Here is a 27,750-nt window from a genome sequence, read left to right on the forward strand (position 1 = left end):
AACAATTCTAAATCTGCAGGATTCCTTGACGATATGCAAGCAATGAGCTAGATGTATCTTGCAGATACTTCTTACTGCAGGGCGCTCTCCTGCAAAGCATAGAACTAGTTTTCTCAGCAGACAGAGGGAACCAAGTCAAGATTCCAAATCTTGAGAGATTTACTATATGGCAGGAAAGATCACACAATTACATCCAGCTAAATATGAATAAATGTAATCAAATATTATCAAATGTGATTGGAGCACAGATGAAACAGAAATTCCTTTCACCTGGATCTAGAGAGACTTCTTCAGAAAATGTGGCTTTGGAGATGGCCAAAGATATGGGTTGAATTTTGGCAGAACAGGATGTAAGGAATTTTAAAACTGATTCTAAAATTCATATAAAAATACAAAGGATCCCAAATATCCAAAACAATTTTGAACAAGTAAAACAAAGTTGGAAGACTTGCACTATCTGATTTTCAGCTTTTTTTTTTTTAAACTACAGTAATCAGAAAGTATGGTGTTGGTGTAAAACAGGAAAATAGAATAATGGAGCAGAATAGAATGTTCAGAACTAAACCAACACTTATATTGACAATTGATTCTCAAAAAGGATGTAGTGGAGAAAGGATCTTTTCAACAAGTGGTGCTGGAAGAATTAGAGAGTGATATGCAAAAAAAAAAAAAAATGAACTTTGATCCACACCTCAGAAAATATACAAAAATTATCTCACAATGGATCATAGATCTTAATAGGAAATCTAAAACTACAAAACAGCTAGGAGAAAAAGCATAGGCTTAAGCTTTATGACCTTGGGTTTGGCAAATATTTCTTTGCTATGACACCAAAAGTATAATCTATTTTAAAAAGAAACTGATAGAGTGAACTTTATCAAAATGAAGACTCTTCAAAGCTGTTCTAAACCCTGCTAAGCAAATGAAAAGACAAGCTATAGACAGAAGCTATTTGCAGATCATATATCTGATAAAGGTCTCTCTTTGTATCTGATCCAGAATAAAGAGGTCTCAAAACTCAATAATAATGCAAACACCTGAATGAATAAATGAGGCCAGAAAACACACTTCAGTAAAGATATCCAGATGGATAATAAGCATATGAAAAGATGCTGATTAAAGATGCCATTAGTCATTAGAGAAATGCTTTTAAAAACCACAGTGAGATACTAGTACACATACATACAAGAATGAATACGATTAGAAAGACCGACCTTACAAATTGCTGGTAAGGAAGTAGAGCAAGCAGAGCTGATACACACCACAATGAATTTACAATAGTACAACCATTTTGGAACAGTCTTTAACAGTTTCTTTAAAAAAGGTAAATACCTATCTACCATATAACCCAGATATTCCTCATCTGGTGCTTTAGAAAAGAAAAGAATATGTCCATATAAAGACTTGTAACCAAATATTCACTGCAATTTTATTTATAATAGCTCAAGTTGTAAATAACCCATGCATCCATCAAGAAGTAAATGGAGAAACAAATGATGGTCTATCCAAACACTGCTCACAACAAACTCTTCAGTAAAAACTCAGCACAAAACAATACTCTGCTATAAGAAAAATAAGCTATTAATACAGCAACACAGATGACTCTCAAAATAATTACACTGAATGAAACAAGTCAGACAACATAGAGTAGATACTGCATTAATCCATTCATACAACGATGTTGAAAATGCAGACCAATATGTTGTGATGGAAAGCAGATCAATGGTTTCCAGGGGAAGAGATGGGGAGGGAGGGAGGGACAACAAATGGCAGGAGAGAAGCTTTGTGGGTGATGGGTATGTTCACTCTCTTGAATGTGGTCATGGTTTCTTGGGGATATACTTATGTCAAAACGTATTAGCTGTACACTTTATACGTGTGAAAATTACTTTGCCAAGTATACCTCAAAGCTGTTTTAAGAAAAAAGGCACTTCAGTCCTGATCCACCTCAGCGCCTGATTGGAGCGACATGATCAGTCCCTCACCCTGTTTGCCTAACAGGAAGGTAGAAAACCTCTCACGGAAAATAACATATGGAATTTTCATTTGCAATGTCTGCCATGTAATAAAGAATTTCAAGACATGCAACATGTCAAGACTATATAACGGATAATATGAGAATAAGAAACATTAGACAAAGGATGCAAACCCCCAGGTGATGTAGGCATCAGAGTTACCAATAAAGGCTATAAAGTACTTTTAATATATTCAAGAAAATAAGGAAATTATGGGAGAATAGACAACAGGGTAAAGACTTTCACCAGAGAAATATACTGGAATGTATTTTTAAGAGAAATCAAACAGATACTCTAGAACTGAAGCTTTCAGCTCTGGAAACAGGTAAACAGAGCTAATTAGGATCCCTTTTAAGTAAAACTTTCAGTAATGCCGGGTAAATTACAACAACAAATGTAACACAGAGCTAACTATGGAAAGAGAAGTTCCCAGGTGACAATACAAAGAGGACACTTAAAGCCCAGAGTGGTAATCTTGTGAGCTGATGCCACCACACCCTGCAGGGAAGGGGTTTTAATCTGCACTTAAATAGAGATACAATGTCCATTTAGGAAAAAGGGTCCATACCAGATGTAGAAGACACTTCCTTTATATCTATATAGTCAGAGACAGAGATGTAAAGTGGCAGCAGAGGTCACAGTGACACAGGGCCCTGGGCCAAAGATTGTGAACACCTCTGCAAGCTGGGAAAGGTAGGAGGACGAATCCCTCCCTAGAGCCTCGGTGTGGAACGTAGCCTTGGCCACACGTTGGTTTTAGCCCACTGACAATGACTTTGCACTTCTGCACAATAGAAGAGTGAGACAATGAATGTGTATTGCTTTAAGCCACTGAGTCTGTGGTCCTTTGTTACAACAGCAAAAGGAAAGAAACTCAGGAACCAACATGAACATGAACCCCAAGCTGCCTGCTGTGCTGGCAGGAAGTTCTTTGTCTCTGATCCTGAGGGAGTCTCCTGTCTTCTGGCAGCATCCACAAACTACCTCATGCTAACTTGACAGCTTGCAGAGGGTTAAATCTTAACCCTGCACAGTTCTTGATATTTAGTTAATAAAAATGATGGTGTCATCATGGGTATTTTTCCATCTTTTAAATACCCTTCAGTCTTCTAATAAAGCTACCTCTAATTGAGAGACAGTGTAAATAGTTTTCAATCTTCATAATAAATAACTGTGGTTTTATTTGGTTATTTAAATTATGAATAATAATATTCACATTAGTAAAAGTTATTAAAATCAACATTGTTTAATGAAAATATCATTTCTTTTTGCATGAACATGTATTAACTACAATAAATGTTCCATGCTTTGTTCTACGATTTACTGTTAGAGCCTTAAAGAATAATATTTTCCTCAAAAGATATTATGGCAAAGGGATTTCTTTTGGTGGAACAGTTCCTACATCAAATCTGGTGCATGGCTCAGGCCACTGGGAACCTAGAGTTGATAGAAATTAGGAGGCATTATAAACACAAAATGATTTTTAATGAATTACACAACTGGATGTGTGAAAACAAAGAATCCGAGAATATTCTAGTGAAATAAATGTATTTTTCAGCTTAAGCAAGACACTGGGTGAATAAATCTAAAATGAAAAAACCACCCAGAGATCAGCAGTGAGTCATGCATGCAGTGTGACTGATCAAAACCAAGTTGTTTCCAAACCAGTGTGCAGGCTTGATGCCTTCATGAATCAAGTCTGTGTGGCACCAGGTCACCTCGAATACATGTTGATGAGGTATTTATAAGCCCTTCACCATCCCAGCACAAAGCCCACACATGAGCCACAAGACCATCACCTACACATCTGCAAAACACACAGAATGGTGAATAGCACTTTTCTTGTTCAGTAGCCGGTGGCAGGGCACTGTGAGCAGACAGAGATACAGGGACACAGAGACACAGAGGCACTTCCCCTCACTCAGCTGATAACCTTCCGTGCATTCCTGGGGACAGGATTGTCATAAAATGCACCATGGATTGATCCTCCTCCTAGGAAAGGAACGGTAGGTCTGTCCTCAGGTTGGAGCAAGGGTGGCCGGAGGATCTCAGAAGAGCTGTTTCAGCACAACCAATAGAATTTTCGGCCACCGTGACCACGAGAGACAGGTCTCCTGCCATCCCGGTAGGCACTTGGGCTCCTGACAAAAGCTGGGCTCAGTAAAGGCTTGAGTAGAAGGCACAGACCTGAGGGTTGCCCCAGCAAGAGACAGGAGGTAGGGCCTGGTTTATACTGCTCTGGGTGTATCCCAGCCTCATCCGAATACGAAATCAGAAATTTGCAAAACAGCAGAGCTGGGATGGATCATCTACTCCAGACTCCTCACCTTACAGTTTAAAGGGTGGCAGCCCTGGGAGGCAAAGCAACGTGCTAAAGGCAGAACGTGGAAGAGGCAGCGCGAGATAAAATGAACCGTGCCAACCCCTGTTCAAGGATGCTGACACTGAGTGTGGGGCCAAGGTTTCCAACGAGGAGAATGAGACAGTGTAAATACTTTGTTCCCCCCAAAACCCCAAATATTTTTTAATGGCACAAAACTCACCTTAACTAGCTCTCTTCTGAGGGGGCTCTCTTCTGCTTCTTCGTCTTTCTGTCTGTCTCCATTTCTCTCTCTCAGACAAAAACACATACAATTTTGTGAAAAGGGAATTCCTGCCATACAAAGACAAAATTCATATCTTCAAAAATACACCTGACAATGCACGTTTCTCAATTCAAGTCTTTGTGTGGGGTCTGGGCAACTGGCTTATTTTCTAGAACATTCGGTGGTTCGAAAATCAGATCATCTTCCCCAAAGGAAGAGTTCTGGTCCGTGTTGATGAAGTTGGGGATGTCACATTTCATGAGCAAGTTCGGCTCCTCCTCTGGCCACCTGGTGCATCTGATGGCTTCCTGGAGCCCAACATCACTGTCAAGGGCTATGGTTGGGATACGAGCTTTGGCCTTGTCGAAGAGTCCCACTTCATTGACGTAGCTGTGAAAGATGGACCTAGATTCGTCATTGACCTGCCAGAGAACATCTTGGGCACCAGCGGTCTCCCAAAGTCTGACACAAATCTGTTCAGTCTGAATCTGTTCTCGGGAGACTCTGCATTGCTATAAAGAAAACCAAAATAAAATATCGCTCACACTCTAGCTCGGTGACCTGAAGAATCATAGTTTTTGCCATCTACTGAGAGCAAACCCCTGCAGAGAGCATGCTGACAAGCACTGGAAGTGAGAGACATCACTTCTGAACACATACAATTACACCCAAGGCAAAAGTCTCAAGTGAGGACCCTTGGAAAATCCTGAAAAGACATCGCTCCCTGAGAATCCTCAATATTGGTGTCTCGCACACCAGTGTTTCTCAGTGGGACAATCAGATCATCTTCATCAGATTTAGTTAAAGTGCTTCTTAAAATGCAGAATTCTGGTGTGCACACCCTCAGAGTCTCAGAGGTAAGGACGGGTAGTCTGTATTTTCATAGCCACCAAGATCACTAAACATGCTCAGGTTTAGCACCGCGGTCTACATCGGGTCACCTGAGCATCGACAATGCTGTCTCATGTGGTGGGGTGGCCATGTGTGTCAGGGTGCTGTCCTACCCACGTGACTCCCCTGATTCTCAAAACTCACAGTGCAGCCCCATTGGGCAAGAAATACCACCATTTCACAATGCATACTCAAGGCGCCCGACTGACAGATACAATCAGTGATAGGAGAGGGGACAAAACTCAGCTTCCTGATACCTTCTTTCACTTACTGTGGGACAAATGATCAATTCAATGGTAATAAATTAGTGAGTGAGTGAATAAGATGACTCGTTATTCCCACGAGTGCCTGGAAGAGCGAGCCTGGGCACACTGAGAACCGTAACAGCCCATCTACGTAATTGCCATTCTCCCCAGATCTATGTAAAGGTTACTACCACGCAGGCAGTGTCTCCTGAAGGGCAAGAATCATGTCTGAACACACTCTCAAATCCAGAACAGAACCTGACAACAATTAGGCTCTGGAGTCTGTGTTTAGCGAGTGTGGAATCTCAGTGATTTCAGCTCTTAGACCTTGCCTTCCCATCCCACCCCTCATGATATGGCCCCTAAGACCAGTTCTTTCAGGGCTGGGGCCACGGAACCCATTTACAGGACTGGAAGAATCTGATCATATAAACCATCCCCCAGATTATCATCAAGTATCACCTGCATTTCAGGGATCAGTAATTCCAGAAGCTTTGCAGTTCAGGCAGCTGAGGGATTTTTATATCAGCTCTGTCTTCTACTGTGACTGCCTGGGTGATATCCGACAAGGAATTCTCAAAAGCCTGAGCTTTTCCTTTCAGGAATAATCTAATTAACAAATCTCGCTGACCACTCAACCAATGTGATGTGAAGATCAATGATTTACACAGGAGTACAACATTCACTAGGTCGTGGATTTAGAATCAGAGAAAAATCATTTGAGAAAGATTGACAGAATTTAGCTTTAATGCAAATTTAAGTATTCTTACCTTTCAGTAAATCATCTTCCCCTACTTATCACTTCACCCAAGTTTAAAAGATATTTGAGAACAGGGATGAGTGTGCCAGCAATCTGTGACCCAATAACCTAAAATGTCACCTAGGAAAAAGAGAGGAGTAACACATTTTTAAAAAGCATGGTGAGGATGGCGGGGCCATCCCCCAACTCCACACTAAGGAGCTCTGAGTAATAGCTTTCCTGCCTGCCTGGAGCATCAGCTGATGTGAAAACCCACCCAGAAACCTCACTGTCCAGCAGCTCTTCCGTAACACAGGCTACACTTCCTCAGAATTAAGAATTGGGTCAAGTAACCCCTTCGCTGAAGAATAAAGACAAAGGAGAACAAGAGGTTTCTGCCCCTCCCCAGGGGAGAGCCCAGACCTTGGGCTGCATGCACTGCACCCACCTCCCAGGAGAAGAATTAACTGGAGAAGGTCTTTCTGCGAAACTGGGGCAGCAAAGTTTGAGATGGGAACAAATTGACCAGCTGGCCAGGGACAGCCCCCTTCGTCGCTGCCTTGGCAGCTGCCTCCTCCCCCTCAGCACATCCTGCCCACCTCCAGTGGCTAAGCTGTCAGGGAAACTGTGCTTTGGGACCTGGGGCAAAAGAGGCTGCCCCCAGGCCAAGCTGCGGAAGAGATGGGAGCTAAACCACCAGCTCCCAAGCGGCAGGCTCCATACCCCCGCCAACACCCCGCCGCCCCCTCACCCTACTGCAACCCCGGGGCAATATGACCCGGAGAAACGTGACCTGGGAACGAGGGTCGGCCACGTCAGGCCTCCAGAGAGATGGGAGCTTATCCTCCACCTCGCCAGGGGCAGCCCCTCTCTCCTCTCCAACACCTGATCTCACCGCGCCCACCTCCCAGGAGCAACCTGACCGGGTGTGGGGTGTCAGGCGAATCTTGCGCGGGAGAGGCCATCCCCAGGCCAGGTCAGTGGAGAGGAGAAGAAGTGGCCCCATTAGGCGGGGCAGCCGGACATCGCAGCTGCCTCTGCACTTCGACCGCATCGCGCCCTTCTCCCAGGAGCAAGCTGACCTGGAGACGGGCATCCGGCTTCTTGGGCAGCAGAGGACGCCCCCAGGATTGGCAGCGGGGAAGAGGAGAGCAAATTGACAGGCTCAGCGCTGCAGGTCTTCTACCCCCGCCGTCGCCACCCCCGCACCTTAAAGGCACCGCCAAGGGCACCCCTCCCCCAGCAGGTTGAATGGGACAGGTGTGTCTGGTGATCTGGGGGAGGAGAGGCCACTCCCACACCAGGCAATCGGGGAGACGGGAGCCAATCCACCAGCTCCCCAAGGCAGCCACCTACCCCCGCAACAGCCACCTCTCTTGACCCCTGACCTCACGGTGGCCTCCTCTAGGGAGCAGGCTGACCTTGAGATGGACATCCGGCGAACTTGGGACAACAGAGACCGCCCTCAGGGCAAACCATGGGGGGAAATGGGAGAAAATGGACCGGCTCCATGGGAAAACCTGCCGCTGCTGCCACCACCCCCAACGTACCACGCCCGCCTCCCGGGGTCAGGCCGACTAGGATACACGTGTCCCGTAACCCAGGGCAACAGAGACCGCCCCCAGGACAAGCCGCGGGGAAGATGGGAGCAAATGGGCCCGCTCCCCCGCTGCAGGCCCCCGACCCCCGCCACCCGTGCACCCTGACTACCCTGCCTCACGCCCCCAGCAGGCAAAGTGGGACAGGGGTGTCCGGGGACCTGGCGCAGCAGATGCCGCCTGCAGGCCACGCGGCACTGACATGGGAGCTAATACACAAGCTACCCCGGGGCAGCCTCCCTATCCCCGCAGCCACCAGCTTACCAGCCCCCTGACTGCACCGCGCCCATCTCCCAGGTGCAACCTCACCTGGAGTCGGACCGCAGGCAAATCTCCGGCGGCAGAGGTCGCCCTCAGGCCAGGCCGCGCGGGACAGAAGAAATGGAGCTACTCCCTGGAACGGACCCCCTCCCCCTGCAGCCGCCGCCGCCGCCTCCCAGGGGCAAGCTCACCTGGAGACCCGCGTCCCGCCTCTACGGCAGCAGAAGCTGCCACTGGCTCCGCCGCGGGGGAGAGCTGAGCGAACTGACCGGTTTCCGCGCGGCAGTCCCCCTAACCCCGTGGGCCCCGCACATTAATGGCACCGTCCCGACTCAGCAAGCTGAGTGGGACAGGCGTGTACGGTGACCAGGGGCAGCAGAGGCCGCTCCCAGGCCCGGCAGCCGGGAGAATGCAGCTATTCCACCAGTTCGCCAGAGGCAGCCGCGCTCCGCCCCCCTGTCGCTGCCGCTGCCCCCTGACCTAACCGCCCCACCTCCCAGGAGCAAGCTTACCTGGAGTCCAACATCTGGCGAATCTCCAGCGGCCAAGGCCCCCCTAGGCCAAGCTGCAGGGAAGAGAAGAAATCGACCGGCTTGCCCGGGCAGCCTCCCACGCACCGCCGCCTCCGCCGCCCCAAACGATTGCACTAGCCTCCCGGGGTCAGGCTGACTGTGAGGATGTGCACTTGCCTTCTAATCCTGGGAACGTGAATGAGCACCTCCCTGCATCCCTACACTCCCTGCACCTCTGCACCCCTGCCACTATCTGCACTTCTGCACTGCCTGCACTTCTGCACCCCTGCACCCCCGCATCCCCTAAACTTCCTGCGCCCTCCACAGCCCCTGCACCCCTGTCACCAGTTACACTTTTGCACTGCCTACACTCCTGCACCCCTGCATGTCCCACACACCACCTCTTGGGCCTGTGGCAGAGTCTCTGCTGTTAGACCAATGCACAGGAACTCACATCTTTGCCAGTATATGATGCATCAGTGGACGTCTGGGGTTGGCTGCAGGAAGGTACATGTTCCCGGTCACTAGCCTGGGCCACTAGGGTGATCTCTCTGAGGTCACCAAGGGCGGGCTCAGAGATGCTGTTTTCCGGGAAGAGAGGAGTTGAAACAGGTCTTGAGGGCAGAGCTGTGCTCACCAGGCCGTCCACGCTTCATGTTTTACACAGGGCTTCGGAGAAGTGAAATGGATCCAGCCGAGTAAGACCGGCCTGCTGTACGCCCACCTCAGTCCTGGGCTTTGAGTCAGACCGACTGGCTCCCACCCTCACGGCCCAGTTTTGGTACCTGAATGTTCCCTTTGAGGCATCCCATCAGTTCTCATGAAGAAGTCTGGCTGCTTCCACCCCATGGCCCTCCCTCCTGTGCTGGCCTCAGGAAGTTTCCTTATTTGGGGAAGAAGGCAGCCCACCCCCTACCCCACCCCTCACCATGCTCTCACCCAGGCTGCTGCTCTCTCTGCCCATCAGAGTCTGGAAAGCCATCCCTCTTCAGTTATGTCCCTTCTGAGATGGACTTGCTTCCACTCAATTCTAGGCGAGGATGCACCATGGAATGCACTGGGTAAGAGAACCAAAATAAATACTTTCTTCTGTGAGGTTTTCTGTTTATCTACTGGGATGGGCTGTGTGTAGTTTGCTACAGCTATTGGTGTGAGAGGCTAAAACAGCCTGTGTGTCCTTGTTTTCATCTCCCCGCTGTCTTTGGGTTTTCCCTTGACACTCCTGAGACATTTACTTCTTTTAGTTTTATTCCTGTTATTACACAGGGGCCCTACTGACATGGAGGTAAGGTGTTGGGGGAGCAGGACAGAGCAGGGCATCTGTAGTCCTGTGATTAGTTCTCATTGAGCCTATGCCCTGAGCTGTGACCTCCACAAGTGTGTCTCTTTCCCCCCACCCCAATTTGGGTGAGACAGAAGGGATTTCCCTTCTCCCAGGTTGGTTAGGCTCTGGTAAAATAATTTCTCATTAAAAAAACAAACAAACAAAAAACAACTTCCCCAAATGAAACAGAATGTTTTGGGTATATTTCAATAGAGTTATTTTCTCCTTTCCAGGCAGGAAGCATGAGGAGTTATCCTCTGAGGCCTTCATTCTGAGAACAGGACACGGTCCTGGAGGTAAAATGCATGAAAAAGAGCAGGGGGCCCCTCTGACTGGCCCCCTGGAGTTGTCACACTCGGACTTCCCCACGCTGAGACTTCCACTGGCCTCAGGGACCTGTTAAATCTGCCTGCCCTGGGGGTTGTTACAAAAGCGGGTTCTGCCCTGGGAGCTGTGACTCGCCAAGCCTGCCTGGCTGCCTCTCTGTGTTGGGAGCAGATTTTCCCCTCATTTTTCTGGGATCTAAGAAGTACAGTGGGATTGCAGCTCCCTCAGCTCTGGTGTTGTTTTCAGGACAGAAGGAGAAATTTCTGAGCTCCACAAGAGCTGGAACAAAGGCTGGAATCCTCCCCTCCTCTGCCTCCGTGCAATAAGTGGCTGTGGTTCTAGCCGAGTTTCTGAAGATGTGGATTTAAACACACACATCCCAGCCCCTACAGGAGCACACAGTCCCATAAATCCCCCCAGTTTCCACTGGTAACTACTGAGCTGATGGGGACACGGGTTTCGGGTCCACAGAGGCCTGACTGCACTACTTGCTCCGTGGCCTATTAACGTGGTTGCTCTGGGTCTTGTCTGAAGTGGCTTGCTTACCGCACCTGGTACATGGGAAACACAAAATAAGTTCTAGAAACTTCACTTTTTCTCCCTCCAGGGCCTTCAAACATAGAAAGTATTAAGTGAACTCAGACGGCCTAGTCACCGCAATGAGGTCCGTCCAGCCTGGCTCTCCTGAGTGATGGGCACTGACTTGCACCTTAACTCGGAACAGTAGGGGAACCGCCTTCTTCTAACTGGGCCTCTCCCCACACCGGGCAAGCCCTCAGCTGAGACGGTGTCAACTCCCCCATTGAGGTGTGTGCTGGTGGCTTCAGTGTGACCTGGCCCTGCCGGGATATGAACCTGCAGTGAGTGAGGTGGAGGGTCGGGTGGAGAGGGGTCCCTTCTGGGGTGGCAGGGGGCCCGGTAGCACCCAGCCCGGCCTGGTGCCTGGGGCTCCCTAACACCTCCTACAGCTCCTGGGTTGGCTCCGGTCCTGGCCAATCCATACACCCTCCCAGCATCTTCTCATTAAGTCCCTTTTTGCTTTTATCAGCGAGAGGTGGCTTCTGTTGCTTGTTCAGTGAAACAGTACATAGGGAAACCAGACTATTTCTAACATCAGTAAAATACCAACCTCAGTTATCTCGCCGGGCAGACCGTGCAGCACAAAGGCCTGCAGAGGGCTGTGCGAACGGCATACGTGAAGGGTCCTCATCATCTGTCTTCAGAGATGCAGAAGCTGGTGGTTCAGGTAAAACCTCAGGGAGGGATTGAGGAATCCAAAGCTGGTTGGTTTCAAAGGCTAACAGGTCAGACCAGACCCCTGAGCTGTGGTCAGAAGCCTAGCTCAACATCACGCAGACTCAGCACCCTAAGTGCCAGGTGGGGGCGGTGGTGTTCCCTTTGCAGGCTCTCATTGGGGATTCACTGTAGTCCCTTAAATGCAGCAGAGATTCCAGCCCCCTTAGCCCCCACCCTGCGTGTTCCATGACACAAATCCCGGGAGTGTTTAATTTTCATCTTTGTTTAGGAGGATGAAGGAGGGGCAAGAGGAGACATAAATTCATACTGACTGACACAAGGTCACAGCCAGTACCTCCTCCTTGGAGAGATATGTGCTCCCAAAATGGTGGCTGGGGGGCTGGGCGGAGACCCTCCACTGGTCCCAGAGGGACCCCCTCATCTGGCCACAACTGATGGGTTGGACAACAGATCCAGAGGGAGACAGAGCATCTTTCCTGGGAATTTGGAACTGACACACAGAAATCAAGTTCACTCATCTGGGGATTGGCGAGGGTGAGGGGCGGTGGTTGGAAGTCAAATGAAACCAGAGCATGAGAGAAAGTTAGAAGTGAAAGAGAGAGAGACAGAGAGACTGAGCTTGTGAGAGCAAATAGTCAGAAAGAAGGAAAACAATCAGGGGACAGAGGAATTCCAGCTCTTGACTGTCTAGTTTGTCCTAGCCCATCAACGACCCCGCGGGATGGTTAATAAAATTCCAGTTTTGCAGATAAGGATAAAGGCTGAAAGAGGTGGGGGCTGGGTTTGGGTGCACAGTTAATTCAAGTGCCGCTGGACCCCTCATTTCCCATTGCCTGAAGGCACTGTAATCCTCACTGGGAACCCTGCGGTCCCCTGACAGCCCAGCACCCTGATCAAATGGCCCCTGCGGGAGTGGGAACCCCTCTGAGGGTGAAGAGTTCCCTGAACCGAGATGCCATGCATCAGCAGGCTCCTGCACACCCCAGGTTAACATCTCCACAGCTGTGCAGTCTCCCGACCCACTTCCCTCCCTGCCAGGCACCCCTTCCTTACCACCGAGTGTACTTCAGGAATTCAGACACAGGGATGCCCAAAGCAACACGAGCCCACCGGCTATACAAACAGCAGACTCCCAGCCCCACCTGGGTTCCGAGGGGACAGTAGGCGTCCTCAGCTTCCATGTGTCTAAGACAATCTTCTTCAGCTGGTGGTTATAGAGAAAAATAAAAGGTCCAAAACATAGTTCAGTGAGGAATTCCTCCAAGGACCTGACTCCAGAGACTACAACCAGGGGTCCCTACCCCCCGGACTTGGGGTGAAGGTGGATTATTGATCAGCACAACCTCCGGTGGCCCAGCTCCTCAACTTGGCTGCCCAGAGTGGGCTGGGGGAATGGATAAAGCCAGGGCACTCAGGAAGAGCACAGAGGACCTGATCTCCCCTCTCCGCACTTGTAAACCCTTCCTCAAATCTCAAGGCATCTGACAGAGAGCAGCCACCACAATAAGGAGATGCTCCCATCTCTTCACTCACTCCAGTCTGTTCACTTACGTGCTGAGCATCCACTGGGTCCCAGGACATGACACATAGGATGGCCGATGGGACAGGCTTGGTCCTTCACCCTGGACCCTGTTCAATCTGATGGAAGAATGATCACTCATAAAGAGTTTCTCAAAATTATACAGAGACCAAAGACAAACTGCAGAGTGAACCAAATTTAAAAATATATATGAAGATCCCCCAGTCTCCCCGCCTAAGGTTAACAGCATAAAGCAAAAAGATCTTGCCTTTGATCACCAAGGAAGTTGTCACCCCCTCTCAGGTGGAAAGGACAGTTATTCTTTGAGCAGGACACAGAAGTGCTTCATCGGATTGGACCAGGGCATCTACAGTCATTCAGCAAATGTGTATAAGCTCCTACTACGTACGGGAATCTCCTAACTAGACCAATTCACAAGGTTCTCGGGCTTTATCAGTCAACAAAATAGACATGACTCCCCATCACTGGGGGCTCAGAGTTGTAGTAGAGGAAACAGGCAGCATGTTGGGGGTAGTAAGAGCTTGGAAAAATTAAAAAAAAAAAAAGAGTGATATGAGCAAACTCCGGTGATGGCGGTGGGGTTGGAGGCAGGCAGGAGGGAATAAGGCAATCCTGGCAGATCTCACGGAGTAATGAACTTGAAGCAGAATAGATCCGGAGGAAGAAGGAAGAGCCGGAGCCAGAGGCCCCCTGAGTGAGGGGGAGAGTGTGGGCAGAGAGGCAGAGCACGCCGGGTCCTGAGGCCTTTGTGACGACTTTGGCTCCTAATGAAATGATGACCCGTTTAGTGAGTTTTGAGGGGAGGGGTGATATAGTCCAACTTAAGCTTTTGTGTTTGTGTTTTTTTGTGGGAGGTAATTTATTTATTTTAATGAAGGTGCTGGGGATTGAACCCAGGATCTCTTTTTTTTTTTTAACATTTTTTATTGATTTATAATCATTTTTGAACCCAGGATCTCTTGCATGCTAAGCATGCGCCCTACCACTGAACTAAACCCACCCCATCAATGTATGCTTTTGCAGGCTCCCTCTGACTCTGTGTGGATGAGAGATTGTAGGAAAGCAAAGATGGAAACAGGAGGCTATTGGTGTCCAGGAAGGGCTGAAGGTGGCTCTTAGGAGGGCGGGGAGCAGGGAGCAGGTGGTTAAGAAGACAGAATACCCAGAATTTTCTAACAAGCTGGATTTGCTGTCTGTGTGTGTAAGAGAAAGACAGAAAGAACATTGTTCCAACATCTGGACCTGGACAATGGGAGGGATGTCCTCTCCATCCACAAGGGATGGGACAAGGTGGGGCTGAGCAGGTGGAAAGGGGCTGGTATCAGCTCAGTTCTTCAATGTCATGGTTAAGGTGTGTATTACATATTGCCACAGAAATGCCTAATAGGTAGAGGAGTCTGTTTTCTTTTTCTTTTTAACATTTAAAAAATATAATTTAAATGTATTAATTGTATTATGTGAATGATTTGGGAAGTTTGTTTCATGCCAAGGTATATGTTATATATAGCCAAATGGAAAATATATCAGAAAGGGGAGAAATGAGGGCTTTCACGTAAACTGACTGTCCATAACGTAGGTAAAATTTCAATAAAACCAGTGTTCAGTGCAAAAACCTCATCTTGGTGTTACATAAAAATAAATGAAAAAGGACTATGTTAATATATCATTATTTCATGTTACATAATAGCCCCAAACAAACACACTGATTAACTATGAGGCTTGTAGAAATGCTATTCGCTTTTTTCACATAAATACAGAAATGCAGAAAGGTTCTAAGGTAGAATAAGCATCTTAGTGGAAATAATACAGATTTGAGCATTTTACATGATATATATATTTACTGATACAAAATTTGGAAAAGTAATTACATAGTAGAACATATGTATGAATGTGAAAGCAAGATTAATGAAAGAAAAAGAATGTGAGTCTCAGGGATAAAGGTCCAGATGGAAAGGGCAAATCAGGGAGTTTTGGAGAAATCGAGAAATTGATGGCATGCCAATTTCCAAGGCTGGGTTGTTTCCACCAAAGGAATAGCAGAGAGAGAGATGAGAGGCCCAGGAGCCAACCCTGGGGCACACCCACAGTGTATGTTTGGGAAAAAGAGGAGACATTGGCAAAGGACCAGCCAGTAGACCAAAAGCAGAACACAGACAGAGCGATGGGCTGGAGTTTAAGTTAAGCAGGAACACGGGGGAGGAGGGATGGAAGAGCTGGGTCAAATGCTGCCGAGGGTCTACGCATGATGAGGACTGAAAATTGACCGCTATATTTAGCAACGTGTGGTCATTGATGGCCTTGACAGGGCAGTTTCCATAGAGCGAGGGATCAGGGGAAGAGCCAGAGTGAGTGTAAAAGGGGATGGCTCAAGAGAAGATGCAGACAGTGAGTTTAAACAACTCCTTAAAGATTTGCTGCAAAGACACAGGGTGGCAATTGGTGGGGGTGAATTAGGGTCAAGGAGTGCTGTTTGTTTCTTTTAAGAAGATGGACGTTTATATACTGATGGGAGCCAACTAGCAGAACAAAATAGATGAGGTAGTGAAAGAGAGGATGGTTTTGGGAGTGACAACCCAGAGAAGATGGGAGGGATGGGGCCCTGGGGACTTTTCGAGGAATTGGCTTTCGATGTCACCTGTAATAAGAGGTGGGGCACCGAGAGTGAGGTCACAGACAACACTAGGTGAGCGGATGTGCTGGGAGTTGCTTGTGAAACTTCTCTTCTGTTGGCTTGTTTGCTTGTTCAAAGTAGAAAAGTAACCTTACCAGCTGAGGGATGAGGAGGAAGAAAGAGTTACTGGAGCCATGAGAAGAAGATAAGAAAGAGACTTCCAGGGAGAATGGGACAGTGAAAAGAGCAGGGGGAGATGGGGGAGTGCGCTCCCAGAAAGTTACATTTTCTCTTTGACGTCCCCAAATGTGTGATGTGTGATTACCCTTCCTGCTGTCTACGAAATAAAAATTAAGTATGGTTCAGAGGAAATGCTATTTCATTCTAAGAGGCTACCTGTTTCTCAGGAATGGCCATCTTAAACTGCAAATATTACAAAAAATGTTGAAAAGATGAACCTGTGTACCTAAAATCCCCTATTTTCTATTAATCTGGTTACTATTTAATTCCCCTATCAATAACTCATAACCAATACTGCCATGATGGAGGTACACTGATGCTTAAAAGGAAATGAGATCTGTATCCTTTTCCTAAATTCCATGGCTTCCTTAATATACAGTTCCCCTTGGAATTTAGGAATGTCTGGTATAAGAAGTGAGAAACAGTTTGAGAAAATCCCGGCTCAGAATTACACAGCACAACCGCATCTCAGAAGTATATACAGCCGTAAAGAATTTTAGAAGCAAAACTCCGTAACTACTCTTAAAGAATTTTGCAAACCTGGGCCTGCCCAGATGTTTCCAAACTGGAAAGGGACTCCAATCACTTGCCTGGTACCGGACCAGAGGCTGGCCAGCCTTTTCTGTAAAAGCGAGAGAGTAAATATTTTCAGTTTTGCAGATCATTTTGTTGTAACCATGCAGGTCTGCAATAAGAAAGCTAAGAGCACTGGGAGACAGGAAACAAATGGGCATGCCCACACCCTCCCTTCCACTCAGGGCAGCTTCTCTGTGGTGGGCAGTTTTGCCACAATAACTTGTTTCTTTGTTTCCATTGGTTTCTTTTTTTCCACCTTACTGCTCAAGCTCAGAAATTCAGGTGGTCCTGGTCCTTCAGCATCCATGCAGAGAGAAGGCTGAGTGGGGTTGGGAACCCCACCTGCTGGAGAAGAGAGATTGCTGGGAGGGACACTACGGTGGCCACCATGACACGAGACAATCACACCTTCTGGGGTGAAAGGGAATGAAGACAAGGGAGGGACAGAGCAGTGGGACCCCTAGGTCGCCTGCCAGGCTTTCTCTCCCTCCACAGCCACCCTGGGTGCCTGGGGGGTGTTGGGATTCAGCTACGGTGATTAGGCTGAAGGGACTCAATATAAAGGACCATCCAGCTCCTCAATAGGTTCCAAACGCAGCCCCTCAAAGTCCACCCTCTGAGTTTCTGGAACTCAGCTGGAAGAATAAATGAGCAGGCCAGATCCAGAGCCCAAGCCAAACACGACGGTGGTCACGTGGGGTTGTAACCCCATGCTCAGTGGTAGGGGACGCCTTGCAAATCTGCAGAAATCCCTGTTCCACCTCATTCCTGGGGGAAACCCCAGATCTCCTTCTGCTCTGTCTGTTCTTCTCTTGATGCTATTGTCCTGGATGGATGCAGAGTCTTTGAACCTGGCCCTCCAAACGTACATAAGCAGCCTGTTCGATAAAACAAATTATGCACTTTTTCACATTTGCCAGTTTTTTGATTCCAGAAATTTTGCGGGACTCATTCTCACAGTCTCCTGTGCCCCCACCACTTGGTGGCCCTCTGCTCATGGAAACACCATTTCCCACAACTGCACCCTGCCTCCCAGCTGGTCAGAGGGGAATGTCCCACAAAGACACAGGTGTTTGTGAGGATCCTGCCCCCAGCAGAAAGCCTACTCCTGGAGCCACGAACAGGGATCTGGCCTCCTGAGCCTCTCAGCTCTAATTCAAAGCCTAAACTGGGGGCCCCGAACATTGCTGACTGACTTTCTGAGTCACCTGGACTGGAGGGGCCTGATTTATCTTTCCAGGAATGGATGTAGTGCAGCCTCCATTTTCAGGGCTGATATTGACGATGGATCTAGTTCCCCCCACTGCACCGCAGGAAGGAGAGGCCCTTCCATCCCACAGCTTGGAAACCCAGCCCAGGTAAGTTCTGAAGCAGTGTATTGCTGCCAGGTCCAGTATCCCTGCAGAGTGGCCTCTGTCCCTGAATGAGCCCCTTACCTGGGCCTTTTCTGCCCTGACACAACCACACCCCAGTCTGTGCCAGAGATCTGGGGCTCTGTGTGTCCAGGGCACACAGTTGGGACCTGAGCCAGGTGTCCCCTGGGCCTCAAGGGGGAGAGGTCTGCCTCTGCATCAGGGGAAGGTGATCCCTCATGGCTGGCAGGACGCTCTCAATATGGACCTCCAGGCGCCCAGGGAGCAGTTTCCCTGCAGGTGTTAGAAGCCATCATCAGGAGGGCAGGCCCCTCTTTGTGCAGACCATCCCGCAGTGCTGGGCCCACGTGCTGACCACAGAAACCTACATGTCCCCAGGTTACCCCAGGCAACCTCACAAATTCGTCACTTGGTGACCTGGGTACCACGGGATCATTGGCCATCCCATGAGGGTGGTCCTTGCAGGCATGGACTCCAGGTGCTCCCGTTAAGAAATCCCCCTGGGTTTCTGTGGTCACAGAGCCCACATCAGAAGATTCTAGTCCTGCAGTGACCACCACAGCAGTCACCTCCCCTGTGCATGTCCAGGAACAAATGACAGCAATTTATTGCCAGGAATCGTGATGAACAAGGGGGTGGGATTCCATACTAGTTTTAGGATCCTGGTAACTCACTCTGCACCCCAAAAAGCATCCATGAGAAATGTGTTTATTGGGATATCTGTGCCCCTAGAAGAGCTGTTCCTCAGGGCTCCTGGGACCCTCCAGCCCCTCTCAAGGTTCTCAGAGCTTGGGTCTAAATTTCTATCTCCCTCCTTTGGTGTACAGCCACCTGTGTCTCGTGATCACAGGTCACTTTATTGCATGACTTGGCATGTTCTTAGTTCTCGTCCTCCACCCCTGCACTAGACTCCCACGATGTTCCCACTGACCCTTGGCTCCCTGGGTGGGTCAGGGGGCCCTAAGTCTGCACCCTTCACTCTCCTCCTCTACCCCCAACTCTGAGGCCACCCCTAGGTGGACTGGAAGGTGTTTGTAAATGAGTCTTACACAAGGACATGACTGGAGAAAGCAGGGCTCCACCCCCGGAAAGCACACCTGCTCCCTTCTCTGATGAGGACCCCACAGCCCCACATTGCCTCCAGGGGTCTACTCAGCACACAGTCCCCCAGTTCGGGCAAGGCGTCTCCCTGGAATCCTTGCTTCCAGGCAGAGTCTCTCTGTCCTTCTGAGTTTAGAGTTGTTCCCATGTTCCTGAGCACCAAGGTGCCCAGCACAGACCCTTCACTGACCTGGAGAGACAAGGAAGATATGTGGCCACAGGTATCACAGGACACACCTGCTGGGACCCCAGGCCAAAGGGCCATCCTTCTGCCTTCTCAGGTGTGGATCCCGTGGTACCTTTTTGCAGGGGGCCCAAATGGGGAGTGGGGCCCAAAGCAGTTCATGGGGCTCTCTGGGCAGGGAAGACTTGGGCCAGGCAGCCTTGCCTGGTTTCCCTCCTGGGGCACTCTGAAAACTCCTGCTCCTCTGGCTGTGGCTGGAGGCTCCCCAAACTTCAGGGCGGGGCCCTTTCTCTCAGCCTCCACTGCCTCCAAAGCCACGCTGGAGCTGGCATGGGGAAAGAGCTTTCTTGCCCTCTTGTGGCCAAGCTGCCAGAGGTGGATGCTGCGGGGAACTGGAAAGAGTTAGCAGTTGCTCAGATGTGAGTGGTTAGGCAATTTGACACCCTGTCAACTAGCCTTAAACATTGGAAAGAGGGCTTTCCCGGGAAAGCTGGAAGTTACTTTCAGTAATTTGTTTAAAGATTTCTTTTTTTTTTTTCCCTTAAAGACTCATAAAACCTCTCCCAGGTCATTCCTGGTATGGACCATTATCCAGGGATCAATCGGGAAATGCAGGAGGAGAGGGGTGGGGGTTGGGGAGAGGGTAGGTGAGATCAGAGCCCACAGAGAGGAGATGCCCCTCCCAGGAGCCACAAACTGGGCAGTGGCTGCTGGCATCCAGCTCTCCTGTTCTCAGGCCCATTTCATCTGTGGGGTGTTTCCAAAAGAAACAATGGTGGAAGGGCCATGGAGGACCCCTAGACCTCCCAGAATAGACAGGGGGAGCAGAGTCACCATGCTGGCCCAGAGCTTGGAGACAGACCTGCAGTGGAGACCACAGGTCTTCTGAGAAGCCAGTTTCGAAATAAAGGCAGTATGCGCTGGAATACCCATTTCGAGCAATTGCTTCATCATAGACATGTAATTTACATAGTTCTTCTCACCACGAAACTGTGTTCCCAACACGCTACATGAATGACGGCTTCAACACACATTCATTTCTGAGATGTGAACAAGTGTAGAGCCGCTCTTTCGTCCAGCATAATGGGCATGGTTACACCTAGGAAAGCTTACCAAGATTTCTCAGCAACAGCCAATTTCGAAATAAAGGCAGTGTGCACAGGAAAAGCCGGTTGGAGTGAGGGCTTCCCCATACACATGTAAGTTATATAGTTCCCCTCACCATGAAACGCTGTTCCCAACATGCTACATGCATGAAGGTTTTGACACACATTCAGTTCTAAGAAGTTAGCATGTGGAGAGCCGCTCTTTCATTCAGCATAAAAGGCCTGGTTACACCCAGGAAGATTTACTCAGATATCTCAGCTGGTTCCTTCACCCAGATTCAAAATAAAGGCCGTTTTTGCTGGGAAAGCCTGTTGGAGCGTGTTCAGAGCTGTTTCGGGCTCTGTCCCACCTGGAGGGTGCAAACCCCAAACTCCAGAATGAGGGACCAGGACCCCACCAGCCAGGTGGTGTTGCATTTGCTGGGGAACAGTGATCTTTGGGTTAGATATTTTGCAGCTCTCTCTAAAACCTGTTTTGACTTAAGTTTGCATCCTAGTCACCAGTTTCAGGGCAACAGAAAAGGCATATCCTACATCCCTTTGCACTGAAATCTTCCCAAAAGAGCAAATATTTGCCCATGAAAATACCAGCTGCTCTTCTAAGGCCCCCTAAATACCCAGCAGTGTGGCCGATGCACTCTTGATCAGGAACAGAATGAGAGGGAACAGCGGTCTTCCAGCAGGCTTGGCCTGGTGTGGCAGCTGCTCTGTGGGTCCGTGGTGGAAGGGCCATGCAGGGAATCCTGTTTGAGGGGCCTCTGTGCACGTCTGCATTATGCTCTGAGGTTTCATACAAGGCTCCAGGCATCCTAACTGGTCAGATACAGCCCCCACCCTCGGGCTGGAACCACCAGTACCTCAGTACCTGTAACAGGGATGGTGCCCGGTGTGGGGAGAGGTCATGGGACACTCCGGGGGCAGGGGCAGTGGTGCTGGGGAAGGCAGGGGTGCAGTGAATGGTGGAGGGAGCAGGGTCCCTTGCTTGGGGGTGAGAGTTCTTGGGGATACCACAGAGCATGGCACACACCATCCCCACCCCATACCCCAAATTCCTAGCCCCGCCAACACAGGGGCTTCTCTAAACCCTCTCATGGTGGCTCGCCTGTAAGACCGCACCTAACCCGGCATCTGGCACCCCTGCCCTATCTCCCCTCTTAGGACAGATCCCGTCTCCTTGGAAACTGCCCAGCAGCGCGTATTCAAGGCCGGCAGCGGGCCTGGCGGATCTGCACTTCAGGTGCCCTAACTGGCCAGCAGTTTGTGCCTTGGCTCAGTCCTCTATCTTGCCCAACGGCAGCCTGGGTCCACGTCCGGTGCAAGGGGAGGCCGCGGAGCCCAGGCTGAGCCACACACACGGACAGGTGAGGGTGCCCCCGCCCCGCTGCCCCACCGCCCCGCTGCCCCACCGCCCCGCAGCCCCGCCCACTGGTGGCAGCACCGCCCCAGCATCCGGCCGGCGCCATATGCAGGTGAGGATGTCTGCTCGGCCCCGCCCGCCCCGGCCCCGCCCAGCTGCCCCATAAGCCTCCCCACAGCCCCCGTCCTGGCCGAGCCCTGGCTCCCATTGGCTCCGCAATTTCTGCCCTCTCACGTCTAGCCTCGGGAGGACACAGACGCAAGCGCTAGAGGAGGGCCCCGCGGCGTTGCCATGGCTACATGCGCCGCGCTCTGCGCGGGCCGGTGTGAGCTTCTGGGGCGGGCAGCGGGCTCCGGAAGTATGCAGCTACCCGGGACCATGGCGGTGCTTGCTGCTGGGGCTGGAGGCTTGCTCGCCTGGGCGACTAGTTCTGGCCTGGTCAGTCGGCGGCTGACATCCTGTCTGGGGCGGCGTCCCACAGACGGTAAACGTACGGCCGCGCCGTTGGCGGGGCCGGCGGACATGAGCCGGGGTGGGATCGGGGTTGGGGCGGTGGCCGGGGAGGGCTGTGGTGCCGGGGAGCGTGTTGGGGCGGGGCGGGGCAGGGCTTGGTCACAGCCTCGGGCTTTCCTCCCCGTCGGGCACTGGGGCTGGGACCGCGAGTCCGGGTAGCCCTGCTTGGCCGCGGCCTCCCAGAACCCCCGGGAAGGGCAGGCGGAGGACCTGTCTTTTATGAAGCGGGGCCTTATCCGGGTTTTGAAGAGCCCCAGAATCAGATGTTGGAATGGGGTGGTTTATCAGCCTTGTTTATCTGCAGGGAAATTTCAGTTCCATCCAGATGTTGGCTCCTTTGGTAAACCTCAGGAATAAGACAAGTGTCATTGCTGATTAGCAGTTATCTAGGGCTTGACTCAAAATAGACTGTGCTGGGTGTAGGGATGGTAGATGGGCCTTCCCTCTCAAAGTTGGCAGTCTTCTGGGATTAGAGGCCCCAGTTGAGGATTACATCCTCATCTGCGGTAATGGAGGTTGTGGGAACATTAACACAGAGAAGGGAGGAGTGTGGCTGCGGTAACTCATTAAAGAAGCCAGGACCCTTGCCTGGCTCTTGTGTAGGAGAGTCTCGCCTAGGGTAGGGCAGCAGTTATCAAAGTGTGTCTGAGGCCCCTGAGATGCAAGACTATTTTCGTAGAAACGCCGGTATGTCACCTGCCTTTTGCACACTCTTGCACTCCCGAGTTTCCTGTGGGGATTTCCAGGGAAAACCTTGTCTGTGATATCACAAAACAGGGAATTTAGAGGCAGAAAGAATTCAGAACTCACCAGTCCAAAAGAGTTTTGCAGAAATTAAAATCACTGCTCTTCTTCTCATTAATGATTTTTGTTTAGAAAAATATACTTATTTTTTGCTTAAGAGTATTAATGGTAACATGTAGTAGGTTGTTATTATTTTTAAGTGAAATCATAAGCATTTTTTAAAGTTCTTATTTAAGTTCTAACACAGGAACTATTGATAGATTTAACCCACATAAACAGCAGCCTTTTGGAGTCCTCAGTAATTAAGAGTGTACAGGGGTCTGTAGGCCAAGAAGCTTGAGAGCCCCTGGAGAACGTGTGCTCAGGTACTAGTCAGGTACTTAGCGTTGTTAGACAGATGCCAAGATGTCTTCTGCATGTGCTCCCGGACTCGAAGTAATTGGCCACATGGAGATGGGTGGGCAGTGCCTCCACTATACAAACCAGAAGCTGGTGAACGTGTCTTGAGTGTAGGCCATGTGCTGTGCAGGGATTCCCATTGTATCTGTTCTATCTAAGCCTGGATTCCTGTGCAGAGGCTTGGCCCTGAAGACCCGCTCTCCTTTGCTCCCTGCCAGGTACATTCTGTGTGACGTCAACCCTCCAGAGGGCTTCAGCCTCCGTAGAAGCGTCTGTATCCACATCGCCTTCCTCCTGAAGACCCTGCTGAAAATGGAGGAATCGGTGCTGGTGATACCCCCTTGGGGCCGCCTCTACCATTGGCAGAGCCTGGACATCCACCAGGTCCGGATTCCCTGGTCTGACTTTTTTGATCTCTCAAGTCTCAACAGAAACATCCCTGACACTGAGTACGAACCGTTCATTGCAGGTGAGATGGTGATCGTTTAACTGGGGCCAGACGGTTGTTGTTCTGGTTCCGATGTGAACATCGGGCCATTTTGCTTCGGGCTTGTCGGTCTGCTAAGGGGTCCTGCTCGTTTCCCGCACTGCAGGTGAATTTGGTCTTTCCATAGTTTTTCTCAGGAAATAGATCTGAAGTGTATGAGATCTGTGTTCCCTCCGCTCTGAAAATCCTGGCCTCCTGGTGAGATGGAGCGGTGACAAGAAGGCCACTGCCACACAGGCCTTGTCTAAGGAGGACTCGCTCCCTGGGCAGTAAGGGCCATACTTACCTGAAGGAAAACACGATGTGTGTGTAGCATGGGCCACGTGCTGGAGAAGGTATGTAACCTCTCATTCAGTATAATTTGGTCCTGCTCAAGCTTCCCATTTTACTTTCCGTAAGAGGTAAGAGTTGAAGATTTTCTTTGAATAAAGATATTTAGAGCTTATCTTTTTCTTTAATTGAAATGTGGTTGATTTACAATGTTTTGTTAGTTTCAGATATACAGCTGTTTTGTTAGTTTCAGGTATACAGCATAGTGATTCAGTTGTACATATACATAGTCTATTCTTTTTCAGGTTCTTTTCCATTAAAGGTTGCAAGATACTGAATATTTTCCCCTGTGTTCTGCAGTGAATCTTTGTTGTTTGTCTATTTTACATATAGTAGTTTGTAATTGTTTATCCCAAACTCCTAAGTTAGTTTTCTAAGTCTGTGAGTGTGTTTTTGTTTTGTAAATAAGTTCATTTGTATCATTTTTAAAAATTCCACATACAAGTGATATCATATGATACTTGTCTTTCTCTGTCTGAGTTATTTCACTTTAGTGTGATAATCTCCAGGTCCATCCATGTTGATGTAAATGGCATTATTTCCTTCTTTGTTATGACTGAGTAATATTCTTCTATATCTAAATTCTACATCTTTATCCAGTCATCTGTCTGTGGGTGTTTAGTTTGCTTCTATGTCTTGGCCATTGTAAGCAATGCTGCTGTGAACATTGGGGTGCAGGTATCTTTTGGAATTAAGGCTCCCTCTGGATATATGCCCAGGAATGGGATTGCTGGATCAAATGATAAGTCTTTTTTTAGTCTTTTGAGGACTCACCATACTGTTTTCCACAGTGGCTGCACCAAACTACATTCACACCAACAATGTAGGAGGGTTCCCTTTTCTCCACAGCCTCTCCAGCATTTGTGGTTTGTGGATGTTTGAATGGTGGCCATTCTGACTAGTGTGAGATGATAACTTATTGTAGTTTTGATTTGCATTTCTCTGATAATTAGCAATATTGAACCTTTTTTTCATATTCCTATTGGCCATTTGTATATCTTCATTGGAGAATTGCTTGTTTAGTTGTTCTGCCCATTTTTGGATTGGGTTGTTTATTTTTTTTTCTTATTAAGTTGTATGAACTATTTATATAGTCTAGAATTTAAGCCATGTTCAGTCTCATCTTTTGCAAAAATTTTCTCCCATTCCATAGGTTGTCTTTTTGTTTTGCTTATGGTTTCTGTTGCTGTGAAAAAGCTGATAAGTGTAATTAGGTCCCATTTGTTTATTTTGTATTTTATTTCTGTTGCTTGGGTGTAATGCCCTAGGAAAACATTGCTGAGATATATATCAAATAATATTTTGCCTACGTTTTCTTCTGAGAGATTTATAGCGTCTTGTCTAATGTTTAAGTCTTTAAGCAATTTTGAGCTTGTTTCTTTTTTTTTTTTTTTTTTGCTACTCTATTGTATGCTTTCGATTTGTGGTTATCTTTTTTTCAAGTATATCAACCCATTACCATATCTATTTCCTTTAGACTGATAATCACGTAGGCTCCAACACATCCTAAGAATAATGAGAAAAAAAAAAGAAAGAAAGAGAAAAAAATCTATCTTTTCATGCTACCGTCTCCCATTACCAACTTTTTGTATTTTGATGTACTTTTTCTTTTTTCCATCTTCATGTTTATTGTCTTGTAACTCGTTATTGCATTTCCAACTATGGTTTCCCGTTTGTATAGCATCCTGCTTCCTTTCTGTTTAGAATAGAAACTTTTAATGTCTCTGTTTGGTTCAATAATGCTGAATTATCTCCCCAACCCACTCCCCCCCTGCGTCTCTGAATCCTCAGTGCAGGGAAGCCAAACCATCCTTGCCTTCATCGGTTCTGGGAAAGCAATCTTCAGAGTGGGAAAGAAAACATTGAAAAATAATATTCTGTGTGTTGCTTTCTACCCTTGCCCAGAGAGTGAGAATCACCTCTGAAGGCGGAAGAAGAAAGTTGGAGGTGCGGGGCACAAAGTCTTTTGTCCTTTTGCTACTGAAAAAATGATTGCTTTTGTAATTAGTGATGATGCCCTTTAAATTGGTGAGATCGAGATTCTACAGCTTCAGCGCCTGTGAATAACCAGCTGGGAGAAAGCTCTCCTGGGCCCCTGCAGTGGGAAAGGCAGCCCCTCTGAGCACCTGTTCTGTATTCTTCCTGACTCCACATGGGTTTGCTACGCACCGCACCGTGCAGGACGATGCAGTTACCCGAGGTGGAGGACGGGGAGACCCCTGCTGGGTGGAGAGCCACAGGAGCCCACATTTGAAGGACAAAGTGAAGAGTAGTGGGGCGGGCATAGGAGGAGAGGATGGTTGAGACCCAGGATGGTGTCCTGGAGTCCAGCAGGCGAGGCTGGCGGGGCAGATGGGGCCCTGGGACATGGGCAGTCCTTGAGGGATCTGAAGCAAAGATATGAACCAAGAGACTGGATTCGTGTGGGCGTACAGCGCCCCCTGGAGGTCGCGGGGCAGTGCAGCAAGCCCAGGAGGAGCGGGCAGTTCCCCAGAGTTGGGTTGACAGGTCACAACCAATTCACTGGGGACCGAGAGGTACCGAGATATTGTTAACATTTTGTCCCTCTTCCTGGAAAAAAAAGCTGCTTCCTGTTGAATAGCCTGTGTCATTAGTGAGAATTAAAGACATGAAGCAACATTTCCTCAAAAGTCATCCATTGTGTAGTTGTTAATAAGGGTCAAATTCAGACTTGAATAGACTAAATCAAACATTCATCATCGGATTTTAAAATCCTTTAAAATAAAAATTCTTGCTGTCTTTGTTCTTCATTTCAGGGTTCACTTGGTGATAATAATAGTAAACAAAGCAACAGCAAACCCTTACAGAATTCTGTCCTGCTGTTCCAGGAACTCTGTGTTCACGACAACCCAATGAGGTGGCACTTTACATGAAGGGCAGTCATTAATCACACAGCTAGTAAATGGCAGACCTGGGACTTGAACTCAAGCTGTCTGGCCCCAGAGCCCCCTCTCAGGCCTTTCACTGCAGCTCATCACTTGGCATGCCCGACACAGGCCAGCATTAAGGAGCAGCGTGACCTTGGCCAAGGCTGCTTCACCGCTTGGTCTCTGTTTCCTCATCTGTAGAATGGGGGTGTGGGCAGTGAATTCTGTGAGCTCAGTGGTCACTTCCTCTAGCTCTGCTATTCTACTGCTTTAAGTTAATTTATTAAATATCTGAGCCTCTGAATGGGCCACCCTGGCGCTTTGCTAGGACCTGGGTTACGGAGAAAAGTAAGATCAGCCTGCTTCTCCAAGGAGCCTGTCTCCCTCCATGGGAAACAGCTGCAAGGCCCAGGTTCCCTCGCTGGCGGTTGGGGGCTGGGCAGGAAAGTCTGATAGAAGATGGAGGCAGAGCCCCTCCGAGAACAGTGTTGGCCACACAGCTCTCAGGAACGGGAGCGTCTGTCCAGGCTGCTGAGAGGGTTGTCCT

At 48.9% G+C, this 27,750-nt stretch overlaps 3 long non-coding RNA genes across 3 annotated transcripts; all 3 read right to left on the reverse strand.

Moving 5' to 3' along the window:
- Positions 1-4,978: 4,978 nt before the first annotated feature.
- On the reverse strand, positions 4,979-7,832 carry LOC141578076 (uncharacterized). Its single transcript, XR_012507945.1, has 3 exons — positions 7,269-7,832; positions 6,507-6,616; positions 4,979-5,112 (listed from the first exon to the last, which is right to left on the reverse strand). It is a non-coding gene; the product is annotated as an uncharacterized LOC141578076 (long non-coding RNA).
- Positions 7,833-8,785: 953 nt separating this feature from the next.
- On the reverse strand, positions 8,786-10,601 carry LOC141578077 (uncharacterized). Its single transcript, XR_012507946.1, has 3 exons — positions 9,786-10,601; positions 9,301-9,427; positions 8,786-8,899 (listed from the first exon to the last, which is right to left on the reverse strand). It is a non-coding gene; the product is annotated as an uncharacterized LOC141578077 (long non-coding RNA).
- A 2,221-nt stretch (positions 10,602-12,822) lies between these two features.
- LOC141578078 (uncharacterized) lies at positions 12,823-16,992 on the reverse strand. The gene is made up of 3 exons (XR_012507947.1): positions 16,686-16,992; positions 13,306-13,392; positions 12,823-12,958 (listed from the first exon to the last, which is right to left on the reverse strand). It is a non-coding gene; the product is annotated as an uncharacterized LOC141578078 (long non-coding RNA).
- Between the last annotated feature and the right edge of the window lie 10,758 nt (positions 16,993-27,750).

This window comes from Camelus bactrianus, chromosome 7 (assembly GCF_048773025.1).
Source record: "Camelus bactrianus isolate YW-2024 breed Bactrian camel chromosome 7, ASM4877302v1, whole genome shotgun sequence".
Lineage (NCBI taxonomy): Eukaryota > Metazoa > Chordata > Mammalia > Artiodactyla > Camelidae > Camelus > Camelus bactrianus.